At 45.5% G+C, this 13,775-nt stretch overlaps 1 long non-coding RNA gene across 1 annotated transcript; it reads right to left on the bottom strand.

Moving 5' to 3' along the window:
- Positions 1 to 1,106: 1,106 nt before the first annotated feature.
- Positions 1,107 to 6,667, bottom strand: LOC119867439. The gene is made up of 3 exons (XR_005383538.1): positions 6,479 to 6,667; positions 2,010 to 2,042; positions 1,107 to 1,337 (listed from the first exon to the last, which is right to left on the bottom strand). It is a non-coding gene; the product is annotated as an uncharacterized LOC119867439 (long non-coding RNA).
- Between the last annotated feature and the right edge of the window lie 7,108 nt (positions 6,668 to 13,775).

The raw sequence follows: 13,775 nt of genomic DNA, 5'->3' as shown, positions 1-13,775 counted from the left end.
TCCAATCTTGGTCAGGGGTGAACCTGGGGCCCCAAGAGCGAGACTGAGGATAGAAAGTCCTGCCTGCCTTTATTCCATCCTCTAATTATCTTCCCCTGGCCTCATGCCTTTCCCATGCAGGAATTAGTTTCTTTACATGTTTGTCCCACTTTAGTGTTGATGCAATTCCAGAGGTTGAACTAGACAACTACATGTTCCAAATACTGGGAACATCAAAGAAACCCCAAAACCCAACCCAAAATAATCCACATCAGCAAAGGAGCAAGAAAAAGTCCTCCTTTCTTTCAAGTGTACAAAGGCAGTCACTGTCCTGGGGCAGGAAGTAGTTCTGGCAAGTGGTACCCTTAAAGACGCCCAATTCAGTGGTTGTTGCTATTCCTTTGAAAGTACCTCCAACCTCTAAATCTCAGCAGTCTGAGGGGGTTTCTGGTCTCTGCTGTTTGCCCAAATTCCTTATACTGTTTCTCTGAGAAAGGGGGGAATGGGGTGTCCTTCAGTAGCTAGGAAGGAGGGCTAGATCTTCTACTTCTTTCCACATACAGGAGCTGATGACTCTGTAAGATTTTTTAGTTTAAAATGAATATGAATAATAGTGAAAGGGAATATAAGGGAAGGGGGAAGAAATGTGTGGGAAATATCAGAAAGGGAGACAGAACGTAAAGACTGCTAACTCTGGGAAACGAACTAGGGGTGTTGGAAGGGGAGGAGGGTGGGGGGTGGGAGTGAATGGGTGACGGGCACTGGGGGTTATTCTGTATGTTAGTAAATTGAACACCAATAAAAAAAAATAAAAAAAAACTGAAAAAAAAATAAAATAAAATGAATATGAGAGGGACACCTGGGTGGCTCAGTGGTTGAGAGTTTGCCTTTGACTCAGGTTGTGACCCTGGGGCCCTGTGTTCAAGTCCCGTATCAGGCTCCCCACAGGAGTCTGCTCCTCCGTCTGCCTGTGTCTCTGCGTCTGTCTCTGTGTCTCTCATGAATCAATAAATAAAAGCTAAAAAATAAAAAATAAAAAATGAATGTGAAAGTCTTTACTTCTTTTAGATTACTATAGGAAGTAAAAGAACCAAACCGTACTCCTGGACACTAAAATAAAAGGGGCTTTAATATAATAATATTAAAATGTACCATTTCCGATTTCAGACAATGAAATATTGGCCCTCCAAATAAGTAAAGAGATGGGAGGAAGAGGTGTTGAGCAGATGGGTCCCCTGCACGTTGTGTTGCCACTGGACACTGGCTCAGCCCTGAGGTTGACTGTGGCCAGTTCTTCCTGTTCTGGAGTTCTGCTGGCCAGCTCAGATCAGGGCTCCAGCTGGCAGGACAGGATGTAGCTGAGGACAGAGGGACATATGCTAGTTGAGCGGGAGTTTCAATTCGGGAATCTTTCCTGGTATTTTCCCAGGAGCTGGAGTCTAGTGTCCAGCAGCAAGGCTGGAGGCTGCCCCGGGAGCCAACAAAGAAGGATCATCATAGTCTACCCCTGCCCTCACCCAGCTTCTGATGGGCCTCGACTTTCCTCCTCACAGAGCCACTCTCCAGACTGAAACCAGGCCCTAAGTGGATCCCTGGGCTCTATATTGTAATTATCTGCAGCCACCTGGAGCAGCATGATCTGCGTCATGACTTGGCATTCCTGGGCCAAGAGAGAAGGGCCGGATGCATGCAGAGCCTGGGTGGGGAAGCTGCAGTGTCTGGGGAGGGTTGAGCACTGGGACAGGGAACGAGTGCTGGGTCTTTGCACACGTGGCGACCCCTCTTCCTGCAAATTCATCCAGCCCCAACTTGTTCTCAGAGGTGAGTATAAACTGCCCCTCCTCTGGCAAGTTCTCCTTGATTGCCATTCCTCTGTCCTCACTTACTAACTGCATGGGACTTTCACTTCTTATCAAACTATTCCCATAAATGTGAGAATAAAGGGATGGAGGCAAGGACTGTTCCTCCCAGGGACATCTCTGATAACCACAGCCCTAAACTTCCCTACAGGAAGTGATACAGAGCCTCACCTTATTCTTCTTCTGGTGGTTGATCTCATTCCCCTGGAAAGCAGACAACCAAAGTCCATCAGTAAAAGCACCCTGGTTATTACTAGCTGCTAATATCCAGCTCTTCTCATGCTGCACTAAGGCCAGGCACACGACGGGACCATGCATAAAAGGGTGGCAGGACTGTGATCTAGGCCTGATCTCGGGTCCAGGGAAAGGAAGACATGGGGTGGCTGGTCTGGCGTCCTATAGCACAGGAAGGCGAGGCCACACAGGTGGGCAGGGGCTGCTAGGCTCCTTAAGTGCTCGCTGATGTGTCCATAGGGATCCTCCCTGGGAAACATTTCAGCCCTCAGGCCCACCCCAGCTTCCCACGTGGAACAGACCAGGACCCTTGGCAGCCTCCCCTCAGTTACCCTTCCCTCACCCTGCAAGAACATCAGAGTCCTGCTAATCATTACAAGGGTGTGCTTTAGAAAATCATAGTGCATGTAGCTGTGGGCCCCTGCCCACCTGCAAACCCATTTTGTATCCAGCTTTATAGACCCTCCTCCTGGTACTTCGAAAGAAGGGTTTTAGAAGCCGTGGCAACAGGAGGCAGGGCTGGAGTTGGACGGCCCCATCTGTCTTGATTTGGAGGCTTTCAGCTTTCAGGGAAGACCCCCTCTCTTCTGGGTTCGAGGCCTTGTATCTCAGACACACTCACCTTATCTGCCGCCCCCTGTTCCATGCTCTCTGGACATCCATCCCCAGGGTGCCAAGTTTAGATGGCCATCTTGCAGGGCCAAGGATAAGTTCCTTGAGACCATAATAACCTCAGTCTGCTTTCCCCCTCACAGAAATGTGTGTTTGAGGTCAGACCCTGAACATCTGACCCAAGTCAGTAGGTAGCAATGTTACATTATCCTTCAGCATGCCATGAGTGATTCTAGAACAATCTCAGTTCCAATATTCACTCCATGTGTGACCTTGAGCTTGCAGTCTGGCCTCCCTGAGCCTGGTTCCTCATTGGGAAAAGTGAGAACTCCAGCTACCTCCCACGGCCTCCTGAGGACCCAGTGTCCTATTACTATAATCGTTGTTGTGGCCCTCAACCCATCCCAACCCCATCACTGAGCAGAGGCCTGTCCTCTGGGCTCTCAAGGTTGGTACAGGCCCTCATCTGGACCAGCTGGTGACACAGAGAGCTCACATATCCAGGCTAGGGATTCTGGTTGAGCAGCACCTGCTTGTCCATCATAAAGGTCCAAATATGGGTGGATCCATTCAACCTTGAGGCGGCCATGAAGATGTCACATCTAACAAACTATGGACATGGATGCTTATGACATGTAGGGTGATTGACTGTCTGACCCTCTGATTAGAATTGAGACGGAGACACTGTATCTACTTTATTCCTTCAATTATCTTAGTGACTAGAAATGTGTCTGCAATTACTAGGTGCTTAATATATATTAATGGATGAAGGAATCCCAACCAGCACTTCCCATACACTGAGTAGACCTTGAGCTGTTGTGCCCACCCCCAGGGTCCTCCAGTCTGGTTACATAAAGGACAAATAGCAGGACCAGTTAGATGGAATGTCAGAAGTCCTTTGCAAACAGGAAAACTGTGTGCTTTTCAGGCACGTCTGTAAACCCAGAAGGGCCACAGGCCCGTGAGGGTTGATGTTGAGAGCTTCTTCACTGGGGAGAGAGAACTGCTGCACGTGAAGATGCCCAGCACGTCCAGCAGCCCTTTCTACAGAGCCAGGCACCAGATAAGTCTATGCCATGTTTTCTCCCATGATTTCTCACAGTGGCCCCATGAGTTTCATCCTCTTACCACACCACTTTTCAGAAGAGGAAAAGGAAGCTCAGAGATGTGCGGGGACATTCCCAAAACATAACGGTAGTAGAGGCAAGCCTCGCCCCCTGTGCTGTGCTTCGGGTGGTCACTCACTTGTTGAACTGCTGGCCCAGGAACTGTTGGGCTGTGGTGAACACCTTGCATATGCAGGAAGTGATTGGATTGTTTGAGAGGTTTCCATCCTGGAAGGATGGTATGAGGACTGTACAAAATTCTCCATTGTACCTTCCTTGAGTGTCAGCGTGGTGCAGGCCTCATCCAGGGACAGGGTTGATCCCTTTTCACATCAGAGAGACAAGGAGGGGCACTGTAGTCAACTTCAAACCATGAACCACTGGGAAGGTCAGGGTTTGGCGCTCAGACCAGAGACTCGCATCCCCTCAGGAACTTGTACAGGACAGGGACTTGAGTGCCCACACAGGAAAAGGTTCTAGGCTTCAAAGTACAATTGTTTTTAGGGGAGAAATGGTAAACCATTGGTAACTTAAACACGTTCTGTTACCTGAGGAACAACTCAGCTTTTATAGTTGAGTGTTTCTCTCAACTAATAGCTTTTATGAAGACAACTATGCCATTGAGTCATCAGTAAACATCCCCACTGCCAATAGGAGAACACAGAGGATTAGAACCTCAAATGCTGCTCAAGATCACAAATGCTGGGCCTGAGAATAGATCAAAGCATGGGATGCATGGCATTTCCCCTAAGCTTATGTGGCTTGGTCTGTTCCTGACACAGGGGAGAAAGGGTCAGGGGAAAACCACCTTCCTTAGCAGGTCCCAGGGGAGCCATTTGTTTCTAGTCTAGGTTCTGGGCTTGACCTGATCATCTCTGGGTCTTGAGATTGGAGATGAATGTGGACCTGTTCTCACCCCAGACTGCCAATTGATGTAGTTGGTAGCTTGATGCATCTGTGCTTTTCAGGGGAGATGAGTAGTTGAACCCTTGGAGCAGCTCATCAAATATTTCCTGGGTGGATCTCTAAAAAAAGGGAGTCTGCTATCGGGGCCAGGAGGCATCAGAGGACTTCCCCCTAATCTGGGGTTCCATGTTATGGCAGATCCAGCAACTAAAACAGTCTGTGGGGTCATGTAAGTCATTCCTTGCAGCACTGCAGAAATGGCAAGAGAATGGCATCAGGTCAAGTGCCAAGGGCCTTGAAAGGCTGAATCCTGTGGCAGACGGCCTCATTTATAGAGTACTATGAAGATCTATAAGGACATAGCTCATGACATGTTGGGCCTACAATAATTTGATGAGTTCTGAGAGAGGAAGCATTACAGAGAAACATATAGAAAGGCTTCATCCCACCCTTCCTTTTGTGTTAAATCACACTCTTTAATTCTTTAAAATGTTTTTTATGTTGTTTTGTTTTTGTTTTTTATTTTATTTTTTTGTATATTTTTTTATTAGAGTTCAATTTGCCAACATATAGCATAACACCCAGTGCTTATCCCATAAGTGCCCCCCTCAGTGCCTGTCACCCAGTCACCTTAACCCCCTGCCCACCTCCCCTTCCACAGCCCTTGTTTGTTTCCCAGAGTTAGGAGTCTCTCATATTCTGTCTCCCTCTCTGATATTTCCCACTCATTTTCTCTCCTTTCCCCTTTATTCCCTTTCACTATTTTTTATATTCCCCAAATGAATGAGACCATATTATGTTTGTCCTTCTCCATAAATCATCCTCTTTAGTGTGATGATTTTTAAGGTTTTGGAGAAGTTCTTCAGGGACAGTGGAGCTGGGTTCTACACAGGATATCTGGGACGAGTAGGTGAAATAGTAAAAACAGTAGTAAAATGTAAAGATACTCATCACTTTGTGAAAAACAAAACAAACAACCCCACCAAGCCCTCAAAACACTAAATATATTCTGCACTATTCCAACATAGTTGAAGAGTGTCTTCCCACCTCATCATGTGGCTGGGGGCTAGGCGTGGAGGTTCAGATCTCTTTGCATTTGGGCCTGTGCGACACCCATGTGGCAGCACTATGGGAGGGCCCCAGGTTTCTCTCCATGTTTGTGTGGGGGGTATATTTCTGTGGAGAACCCTCTTCCCATTCTCACAGCACTAATCCTTGTTTGCCAGTGCACCTGATAATTGTCTAGGGAGTTGGATTAGTTGAAGCCACAGACCATCTCCTCCAAGATCTCCTGGATGCAGCTCTGCAAATACAGTGCCCATATATGCAAGGCCAAGAGACATTAGGGTCCTCCCTGGACATCGCCACAAGGGGACACTCCCATTAGAAATCATGTTTTCTAGTTCAGACCAAGAGGGGCCGCTGAAGAGATATCTGGCAAGGAGGAAGTCAGATGACAGAGATTCTTGGGCTCATGACTAACATATTCGCAGTTGAGCTTGGTCCCCAGCACTCACCTTCTCATCTTGCCTGTTATGACCTTGGGTCTGAACACAAAAGATGTGTCAGGCTTCCAACACCTGGCAGCTGGTTTCTGCCCAGAAGGGCATGTTCCTCTCCTGTCCCCTCTCCACCCACGGATACACACACACACACACACACACACATACACACACACAATGAGGGGTAAGAGGTGTGGGCCTGCTGAGGTCTGGGCCTGATCAGGTGTGATCACAGTGTGGCCTGCTCTCCAGTGGGCTGTCCCACACAGCCTTGTGGTACCTGTTGGTGTCTCCCGCCACATGACCAGAAGTTTCAGAGTAGAGGGCCAAGCTGACATAGATAGCGACGTGAAAATCTCACACTCTAGACTCTCCTGAGCCCAGAGCACCAGAAAGTAGGAATATAGCAACAGAACATCTTGTATTCTTGACCATTTCCAGTTAAGTGAGCTAAAAAGTGGGAAGGTCTAGAATGTAGGTTCCTGGTTACCAGAGTTCTAAGTCAGTTGTGGGCTTGTCACCAAGGAAGTGAGGTCACTTTTTCAAGATTCCAGCACCTGGGCCCCTTCCTTCAGTCAGACCTATCTAGAGCCCCTTCTTGGCAGATGACTGCTTACCCCAATGTCATCTCTTTAACTGTACACAATGAGCCAAAAATGCCATAGCCACAACTCTCTGAAAATGCAAGTAAAATCCTACCTTTGAGGAGACAGAGCTGAATTTAGACCCTTATTTCTCTGTTTGTTTTCCCAGTTCTGTGTCCTGCCTAACCCACTGTGTCTCTCACATAGTCCCCAGTTTCCTAACCTGCACAGTGGGGGCCAGGCTAGCATCTGCTTCCTAGGGACATCATCAGGTGTCTATGGATGATGTTTATAACACATGTGGGCCTGTATCCTGTATATCTGAGGTAGAAATTTAAGGATGGAAGATTGACAAGAAGGGGTGGGATGTGGCATGAAGGACCACTCAAAAGTGGCCTGGGTTCCAGCAATGTAATATCACAATAGTCACTTTCCGTCTGGCCTCATGTTAACGGGGGCACCACAATGAGGTGAAAATGCTCCAAGATGCAGACATTGTCATCTTCTGTAATAAAACCTTCCAATTGTTTCCTGTTATATTTAGAATGAGATCTAGTTGCCTCGTTTTGGTCTCTGGGTGCTGCAAGCTTCACAATGGCTCCCAGCGATCCTGACCTGTGGTATAGGTATCCCTCTGTAACCCTGAGGTGCTTAGTGACTGGCTTCTGTATCCTCAATAGGATACAGCCAACATGATGGCATGTCACATCTAACTTTCAGTTGGAAATAGCCTCTCACTTCCTAGTCACTTCCTCTCCTGTTCCACTCACTCACGTTCCACTTCTCTTTCCCTTTCCCATTTTCTTTCTATACCTGAATGAAAAATCAACCAGAGATGTTTTGAACCGCCACATATAGGGGCTCACGTGGTAGAGAGCTGAGTCACTTTGGGAGAAAATCCTCTGCTAGGCTAGCCTCCCATGAGGTCACAGCTGCAACCTCTGATGTACCTTGAGGTTGAGGAACCAAGCTAATTTGTGTCTGGATTCCTCATCCACAAAACCGATGAGAAATTAAATATATGAATTGTAAGATGCAAGGTGTCGGGGCAACACAGTAACAGAGGAACAATAGATAGCTAACAGTCTACCAGGCCTCAGCATCGCTGCCCTCTTCCCTCTCCTCAGATCTCCTCCTCCTTTCCTCACAGCCGCGCTGGCTGCCCATTTCACCTCCTCTGGCCAACCCAGCTTCTGTTAGTATCTGCATCAGGGGTCCCTTCTTCCTGACACACTGTCCCCAGACGCGTGTAGATCTAACTCCCTTTTGTTATTCTGTTCTCAGCAATGTCACCCTCAGTGAGACCTTTTATACCTTTCTCTCCAATGATTTCCCAACCTTCCTTCCCGGCATACAGTCTTGTGTAGAATATAGCACTTGCTCTTTTCTTTCACGTGTCTTTGTTTTTGTGCTTTTGTCCACCTCCAGACTGTGAGTTCCTACAGGCAGGAACTCATGGTATTTTCAGCTCCATCCATGGGCCCACCAAGGTACCTGGCATAGGGTGAGTACTTAGTGCCTAGTTATGGAATGAATCAATGAGAAGTTCTTGGAACCCACTTCCCCTTTCAGCCATCTAGACTGAAGGGAGAAATGCCACTAAGAGTTTCAAGTTGTCTCTGGGCAGGGGGATGACCACAATGACCTCTGCATGAGTCTTTCCTCTGCAGTTCCTCCCGCAGAAGTCCCTAGTTACCATTGCAAAGGAGGTTTCCTGCATCGTGTTCTCCAGCTCTAGCAATACAGCCCCAGGCAGGCACACCACCAAAGAAAGGACAGCTTTATTTGGGTGTCCTCAAGGCAGTGGCTTTCCAGAATCACAGGGGCAAAGGAACAGGACCTATGGGCTCCAAGGCAGAGTAAAGGACCTCAGAATCCTCCCTTTCATTCCTTTCCTGTTCTCTCCATTGGTGTCTACTTTACAAATACGGAACCTCACCTCAGCCAGAAGAGTGACCCTGCTCTCACCCATGCCTATCTAAATGAGGATCCTGAAGGCCCTGTGGAGACTGGTCTTGTCCCTGGACCCCAGATGCAGTGTACAGTGCTCTGGCATTTTCCTGGAGAAAATAAACAAATGATAAACAGGTAGACAACAGGACTAACCATCAGAAAAATGCAAGCCAAGAATACAATGAGATATCACATCACATCCATTGGAAGAGCCACAAAAAAGACAAGAGACAAGAAATGCTGCTGAGAATGTGGAGAAAAGGGAACCCTTGGGCTCTATTGCTGGGATAGCACATTGATACATTCACTATGCAAAACTTATGGTGGTTCCTTAAAATTCAAAGATAGAACTACCATTATGATTCAGCAGTTCCACTTCTGGGATCATATCCATAGAAAACAGAAGAATATGTCCAGGAAATATCTGCACCTCCATTATCAGGAAGCACTATTTTCAACAACCAAGACACGAAAACGTCCATGCCCATCAGTGGTAAATGGATAAAGAAGTGTTAGCTATAGAATGGAATAGGAATCAGCCATAGGAAAGGAAATCCTGCTACGTGTAATAACCATACTGGATTATGAAGGCATTTTGCCAAAGTGAAATAAGTGAGACAGAGAAAGGCAAATTATGATTTTATACACACACCTGTAATATTATATATATATATAATATATAAATTCCCTTATACGTGGAATCTAAAACAAAAATAAAAAGAAGAAAAACCTAATTCAGAAAAGAGATCAGATTGAAGTAACAAGAATGTGGGTTGAGGGAATGGTGAAACGATACAAACTTTCAGTTTTAAGATAAAGAAGTAATAGCAATTTACGGTACATCATGATGACTAGAGTTACTACTGCTTTATGGTGTATCTGAGAGGTGTCAAGAGAGTAAATCTTGAGAGGTCTCATCACAAGGAAAGTCGTTTGCTTTCTTTTTTATTTACTTTATTTTTGTATCTATAAGAGATGATGGTGTTTAACCAAACCTATTCTGGTAATTGTGTCACAATACAGGAATGTAAAATCGTTATGCTGTTTACCTTGAACATACACAGGGCTCTATGTCAATTATATCAATAAAATTGGGGCAAACATTATTGTAATATTCATATGATCAGAAAAGTTGACTTGGTAAAAATAATGACACCTAAACAAACTTAAAACAGCAGACCCTGTCTGTAGTCAGTAGATAATGATATAGATAAAAATATCCAACCATTTGCCTAAAAAGAATCGATTCTGATTTTAAAAATCATTGAGTTAAAATTGAAGTAGATGCAAAAGAATTCTTAATTTGCATGAGATTTTAAAAATTGATGGAGGAATAAATTAACCCTGAAAACTACCTTTTCAAAAGCTCTTCCATGTTTTGGAAAATTTGATTTTAATCCTTTAAGTATTTGGGCACGTGATGAGAATATTTTGTTTGCGCAAAGTTGTCTCAAGGAAAATGGCTGAGATAACATAGCAGCAGCAGAATGGGAGGGTATAAAGGGAAGACTACACTGTCCTGTGCTCATTTTTCCGTATTTGCAGCTTTTAAATAAAATATACTTTATTGATGTACAATACACATGATCAAAAACCTACCATCTACAAATCAACCATTTATATATGTCATTAACTACATTAAGTTCATGGAGTACATTTTAGCGTATTAAACGCATTAATAGCTTTGTACAACTTCTCTGTAACCCATCTTCAGAACACATTTTATTGAAAATGCTCCGCATCACTTGCCATCAGGGAAATACAAATCAAAACCACAATGAGATACCACCTCACACCAGTGAGAATGGGGAAAATTAACAATGTAGGAAACCACAAATGTTGGAGAGGATGTGGAGAAAGGGGAACCCTCCTGCACCGTTGGTGGGAACGTGAACTGGTGCAGCCACTCTGGAAAACCTGTGTGGAGGTTCCTCAAAGAGTTAAAAATAGACCTGCCCTACGACCCAGCAATTGCACTGTTGGGGATTTACCCCAAAGATACAAATGCAATGAAACGCCGGGACACCTGCACCCCGATGTTTATTGCAGCAATGGCCACGATAGCCAAACTGCGGAAGGAGCCTCGGTGTCCAACGAAAGATGAATGGATAAAGAAGATGTAGTCTATGTATACAATGGAATATTACTCAGCTATTAGAAATGACAAATACCCACCATTTGCTTCAACGTGGATGGAACTGGAGGGTATTATGCTGAGTGAAGTAAGTCAGTCGGAGAAGGACAAACATTATATGTTCTCATTCATTTGGGGAATATAAATAATAGTGAAAGGGAATATAAGGGAAGGGAGAAGAGATGTGTGGGAAATATCAGAGAGGGAGACAGAACGTAAAGACTGCTAACTCTGGGAAACGAACTAGGGGTGGTAGAAGGGGAGGAGGGCGGGGGGTGGGAGTGAATAGGTGACGAGCCCTGGGGGTTATTCTGTATGTTAGTAAATTGAACACCAATAAAAAATAAATCTAAAAAAAAAGAAAGATGAATGGATAAAGAAGATGTGGTCTATGTATACAATGGAATATTACTCAGCCATTAGAAACAACAAATACCCCCCATTTGCTTCGACGTGGATAGAACTGGAGGGTATTATGCTGAGTGAAATAAGTCAATCGAAGAAGGACAAACATTATATGGTCTCATTCATTTGGGAAATAGAAAACATAGTGACAGGGAATAAAGGGGAAAGGAGAAAAAAAGAGTGGGAAATATCAGAAAGGGAGACAGAACATGAGAGACTCCTAACTCTGGGAAACGAACTAGGGGTGGTAGAAAAGTAGGTGGGCAGGGGGGTGGGGGTGACTGGGTGATGGGCACTGAGGGGGGCACTTGATGGGATGAGCACTGGGTGTTATTCTATATGTTGGCATATTGAGCACCAATAAAAAATAAATTTATTAAAAAAAAAACACACGCTTCATCCTGTAAAACTAAAACCCTCTACCGTGAGTCAGAAACTTCCCATTGGGCGGCCCCGGTGGCTCAGTGGTTTAGCGCCGCCTTCAGCCTAGGGCGTGATCCTGGAGATCCAGGTCGAGTCCCACCGTGGGCTCTCTGCATGGAGCCTGCTTCTCCCTCTGCCTGTGTCTCTGCCTCTCTCTCATGAATAAACAAAATCGTAAAAAGAAGAAACTTTCCATTACTGCCTCCCTCCAGCCCTTGGCAAACAGCATTCTATTTTCTGTCTTTATGAATTTACTTAACATTTTGAATAGGAATGGGATGAAACTGGAAAAGACATGTCTAAATTTGTTTCTCTTGCCCAGAAATGAGGTCAGCACCCTTCTAAAACCTCTTGCCCACCCTACACACTGCCATGCCCTACTGGGCACCTTCAAATGCGCTAGGTCTCCCGACATCTACAGACTTCTGGGACCAAACTTTGAGGGGCCCAGTGTCCGCACCTTTCCCACAATCCCAAGGAGTTTAAAGCAGATGAATTTTCTCTGAGACATTGGCTCATCCTTTCTCCAAAGGTGAATCTAGTTTTTAAAATGAGAGCCAAACAATGGAAATGGATACGAAAGATGCCAAAAGTCTTCAGGAGAGATGAGAGTGGGGAAATGTGGAGAATGGAGTAACTAGCACAATCTCCTAACAACTTGGCTTCTGGATGGATCAGTGGGGAAGCATCTGCCTTCAGCTCAGGTCATGATCCCAGGGTCGTGGGTTGAGCCCTGCATCAGGCTCCCTACTCGGCGGGGAGCCTGCTTCTCTTTCTCCCTCTGCCCCTGGCCCTGCTCATGCTCTCTCTCTCAGTCTCTCTCTCAAATAAATAAAATCTTAAAGAAAGGAAATTTCTCATAATTTTATGAATTTTCTTTATTTTTAAAGCTTTTCTTTTTTAATCCATCACCAGCCTTATCTACCTTCTCTGTCAAGAAATTGGCTAGGTGTAGGTCAAACTTCTAGACTGCAGAAGCATGATTTATTTTATCCCCTTTGGAGGACTACTTTTACACTCAGGCTTAGGCATTTTTTATCAGTGAGTCCAGGGCAGGGGAAAAGAAACAGGTACAACACGCAGATGTGGCTTCTTCGTCCAGGTGGGTTGTGAATGTGCCACAGCCTGTTGGCTCTCAGGATGCACTCCAGTTGCACCATGGAGAGAATCTGGGAATGACTCCCTAGTTCCCCAGTGGGATGGAGTGTCGGTTCCCACGGAGAGTGGTACTAGCCAGTCCTGGCCATCAGGTGGCCTCCTCTGTGCTCCAGCTCTCCCTTGTACACCGCCCCCCCCCCCACACACACATCTATGCGTGCACACACACAACACTGGCTCACACAAAACTTATGAATATCTACCCCATTTCATATGATAGGCAAAGGGGGCCCAGGAGCATCCCCTGGTCAGCCTAATGACCTACCCTCAACTGGGCAAAGAATTCAATCAGGAAAATGAAAAACTAGAGACGGCCACCCAACATCTACTTCCTTGTTTCTTAACAGAAACCTAACTTTACTTAAGTGGCAAAATGCCCAAATAATTATACATTCTCAGGCTTCCTAGCACCCAGGGTATGTAATGAAACATAAGTGCTAGTGGCGGGGTGGGATTTACAGACAGCTACTGTACAAATGGACAGTGGCAGATGCTCCTCTTGCCTTTCCCTACTCCCTCTTGTTTGTTACATAGAACAAAGATGTGATGTGTGGAGCTACAGCAGCCATTCTGGGACCAAGAAGATTGTAAAGACTTAAGCCATGGAACCAGTGCCAACCACCAGGTATTTCTGGACTTTTATTACATATAAAAAGTGAATATCCTTCAGTCAATGTACACCGTTATATCTGTGTGTTTCACATTCTGTTACTAAGAGATGGATGTAGCTCATAACTGAGAAGAAAAATAAATCCTCTGGATGAATGTCTCAGAAGGGAAGGAGATTGTGGGACTATCAAACAACAAGAAGAAAGTTGATAAAAGGGACAAATTTCCTTCTCAGTAATAGAAACAAAGGCAGACGAGGATGAATGGCAGTTTGTGAGCCCACCCTGAGGGGCAAATAGACAGGCAGCATC

Source organism: Canis lupus, chromosome 34 (assembly GCF_011100685.1).
Source record: "Canis lupus familiaris isolate Mischka breed German Shepherd chromosome 34, alternate assembly UU_Cfam_GSD_1.0, whole genome shotgun sequence".
NCBI classification, from domain to species: Eukaryota; Metazoa; Chordata; class Mammalia; order Carnivora; family Canidae; genus Canis; species Canis lupus.
This window is presented reverse-complemented; position numbering and strand designations above follow the sequence as displayed.